This window comes from Amphiprion ocellaris, chromosome 12 (genome assembly GCF_022539595.1).
Source record: "Amphiprion ocellaris isolate individual 3 ecotype Okinawa chromosome 12, ASM2253959v1, whole genome shotgun sequence".
Classification (NCBI taxonomy): domain Eukaryota; kingdom Metazoa; phylum Chordata; class Actinopteri; family Pomacentridae; genus Amphiprion; species Amphiprion ocellaris.
In genome coordinates, this window is record NC_072777.1 from 17,796,368 (window position 1) to 17,800,373 (window position 4,006).

The 4,006-nt window shown below is 43.1% G+C and overlaps 1 long non-coding RNA gene across 1 annotated transcript; it reads right to left on the reverse strand.

The window, feature by feature from the left end:
- Positions 1–836: 836 nt before the first annotated feature.
- On the reverse strand, positions 837–2,144 carry LOC118471292 (uncharacterized). Its single transcript, XR_004848554.2, has 3 exons — positions 2,043–2,144; positions 1,898–1,952; positions 837–1,185 (listed from the first exon to the last, which is right to left on the reverse strand). It is a non-coding gene; the product is annotated as an uncharacterized LOC118471292 (long non-coding RNA).
- Positions 2,145–4,006: the final 1,862 nt, after the last annotated feature.

The following is a 4,006-nucleotide window of genomic DNA, read 5'->3' on the forward strand; positions in this document are numbered from 1 at the left end:
CCGTCACCCTGTTAACCACCAAAATGGAGGCTTGTTGCAGATTAATGAGGGTTTGCTTTAACCCAACCCTACCTAAATGGCAACTGAATGTGAAAATAATTTTTAAAAACTATAATATCCACAATCGACACTGTTCCCTCTAAATCCCACAGTCAATATTTTTCAGTGTCTCTGCTTAATACTTGTGAAACTTTTTTCACATTAAAAGCCTATGCATTTAAAGTGGGAGAAATGCACTAGAAATTTTGGTTATAGTCATGGTAGCTGATCATCAGTAAATTTTTAAAAATATTTTTAAAAAGGTGGAATGAAATAAGAATATGCTTGTCTTGTATCGTGGTGGAAAAAAGTTTTCGGACACCCTATGCATTTGTGAAATACTGCATTAAGAATCTCTCTTAGGTCTTCAAGTGCAATTTATTTTAGTGCAGTCACAGCCAGAATACTAAACCAATAAAAAAAAAAAAAAAAAAAAAACATTCAAAACTTAAAATTGATTGGTTCCAAAAAAGTACATAAGAAATTTTGAGTATTGGGTCATTTTGGTACCAGTGATCTACTAATGGTCATGCTTTTTATTAAAAGACACAATTTTTTGATGCTGTGCTTTGTGTCTATATAAAGCCAGCACATTTGAAAGTTCTTCAGAGACAAAAATGGCTAAAACAAGTGTGGCAAGCGGAGGGGTTGAGATAAACTAGTGTGCTACAACTACTGAATGTAGACACCGGCCAAATAACGCCACTCTGGGACGTTCACCCAGGGAATTGTAACCACTAATAACGAGAAAGCAAGTCAGGTTCGTTCTACTGATGAGGTGGGAGACGTGATTCCAGTGAAGGCAAAAAAAATACAAATTTTATTTAACAGTATCAAAAATACTCACTTTACAAACAATTTTAAAAAACAAACATGCACACTGGATTGTTCAATGAATGTTTTTGTGGACTAATCAGAGCTGGAGGCTCTCTGGGCCAACAGGCGTCACAAAGGAGCCCAGGAGAAATCACCCCACTCACACGTGAACACACACACACACACACATATACACACACACACTCACACTCACACACACCTGAGTGAAGAAATAAAAAAAACAACAACCGGGGATGAGCAGCACGCCACACAGGAAGGGGTTCCCACCACCTGAAGACACCAGTCCCCACCACCGTAGGCCCACAGCTTCTGCAAAGCACAAGGGAATGTTCATTAACAGGGTTATACTTAAATCAACTACCAATGTAAATAAAATAAAATAATTTCAAGTACTGAACAAAACTGCTACACACATCAAACAAAAGAAAACAATTTATCAAAACAAACATTCAATTAATTGATAAACACTAACTTATAACTTAAGCAAAATCCACTGATCATACAAAATACTTAATCAAGTGCAGTCACATGACAAATAAATCAGAAATCACACAAAGAAAATACCTAACAGAAACAAATGGTCACGTGACAGCGAAACTGCAGTAAATACCCTAAAAAAAAAAACACACAAAGAGAAGAGAAAGAAAAATTAAACCCTGCTTTCACACATGCACACCAAACATTAAAATAAGCGGCAGGTAGGACGTGTGTCAGCAGCCACAGAGGCGAGCTGTGGAAGCCCAACACCCGAGGCACCCACACAGAAGCAGATAACAGGCTCAAAGAAGACAAAGCCGACCGGCAGCATCGGCAAAGCCAACCAACAGAGGCAAAACAGCAGCGTCTCCTGCGTCTGTGACCCAGCGTAGCTGGCACAGCTCCAGATAAGCTTTGGCCAAGCCAATCGGTGAATCGGTCCACCACGAGGGAACGGGGAACAACCAGCGGCCATGGTTACGGACAAGTTATTATATGCATGCAACATAAACACATTACGCGACAGCAAACAAGGAGGACCTACCAGTAGCGGTCCGCGAGCGGCTCACCTCTCAGGCTGCGGACGCCCAACAGTGACTCTATAAAAATAATAAATGACTACTATGACCACAGCGCCGAAGACATCAACCTTAAACAAAGGGCAAACAATGCAGCAACTGCTACCATACCTGTCAGCAAAAGTAAACAGGAAGTGCGGCGAACGGGGAGCGGGGCGTGCCCCTGACGTCAAAGCAAGAGAACGGTGAGTAACCGTTACCCAGCTTTATAGAGCGTCCTCCTGCCGTGATTGGTTAAGGCAAGTCACGGTCATTATGTCACGTGAACACCGGCCAACCCAAAGCGAGGATGCAGCACTCATTCATTCTGCTACACAAGGAACCTAACACATGAAACATGCCTGAAGATACAGATTCTCAGCCAGGAAGGGTATATCTGCTGCCAGATAGCCAGGAAGTGCAGATGCAGTCTTTCAGCAGTTGGATACGCTCTGCAGAAATACAGACGAACCAACAGCTTGAAAGACAAACCAAGATCTGGGCGTCCAAGGGTTTCTTCAGCAAGAAATGACCGCATCCTGACCCGCATGTGCAGGGAAAACCGCAGAATGACATCACAGGAGCTTCAGCAGCAGAGGTCAAACCAAACTGGTGTCCAGTGTTCCACCTGCATTGTACTTTTAGATCATGGCTTAAGGTCCTATAAAGCTGTCAAGAAACCCCTGATCAGTGACAGACAGAGGTTAGCCCGGCGTCATTGAACCCAAGGACACAAGAACTGGACAGCCAGGAACTGGAAGAAGATTCTGTGGTCAGATGAATCCAACTTCCAGCTTTATCTTCCTCCTGCTAATGTGAGGGTACGCAGAAGGCCAGGCGGAGCCTTATCTCCAGCATGTACAATGCCTACTGTCAAACATGGTGGAGGCAGTATCATGGTTTGGGGATGCATGACAGCTGCTGTTGTTGGTCATCTCACTGTCTGTGATGACACATTGAACTCTGCCAAGTATTGTGCCATTCTCCAAAGCTACATGCTCCCTTCTGCACGTGCACTGTTCCATTGAGGTCCAAACTGGATGTTGCAACAAGATAATGCCCCTTGAACACATCAAGGGCCAGTAGAACTTGGCTGCAGGAGCACAGTATCCAGGTCTTAGAGTGGCCAGCTCAGTCCCTGGACATGAGCCCCATTGAAAATCTGGTGGACTATCGAAAGGTCTGTTTCAAAGCATAAACCAAAGAATTTAGAAATATTTAAAGCAGTAATTCAAAAAGAATGAGACAAAATTACCCCTCAGCAGGGTGTAAGGCTTCTATTGGATAATTACTGCAGTGATGAATATGTTTCAGCAGGCAACAGTTTATTTAATCCTAGCTGATGTAGAGAGGAGCTTCTCATTTCTTAAACAACCATGTCGGAAGACATATCTTGTGGTCGTGGAAAGGATGTTAATCTGTCTCAGAAGGGTCAAATTATTGACCTGCTTCAAGCAAAGAAAACAACTAAGGACATTGCTGAAACTACCAAAATCAGGTTTAGAACCGTCCAACGCATCATTAAAACCTGAACGATCATCTTCAAGGAACAAATGTGGTCAGAACAAACCCTTAGATGATCATAGGAAATCAACAGTAGAATTCACGGCTATGTTTAACAGTGAAAGTAAGAGCATTTGCACATGCACAATGCGAAGGGAACTCCAGAGACTGGGACTAAACAACTGTGTATCCCTTAGAAAACCACTGATCAGTGAGGCTAATCAGAAAAAAAGGCTTCAGTTTGCTAGGTAGCATAAAGATTGGGCTCTGGAGCAATGGAAGAAGGTCATGTGATCTGATGAGTCCAGATTTACCCTGTTCCAGAGTGATGGGCATATCACAGCAAGAAGAGAGGCGAATGAAGTGATGCACTCATCATGCCTAGTGCCTACAAGCCTGTGGGGGTTAGGGTTATGATCTGGGGTTGGTCAGGCTCAGCAACATTATGTTTCCAAAGAATGAGGTCAGCTGACTACCTGAATATACTGAATGAGCAGTGGAGGTTTTATTCACTGATGGCACGAGCATATTCCAAGATGACAATGCCAGGATTTATGGGGCTCACATTGTGAACAAGCGGTTCAGGGAGCATG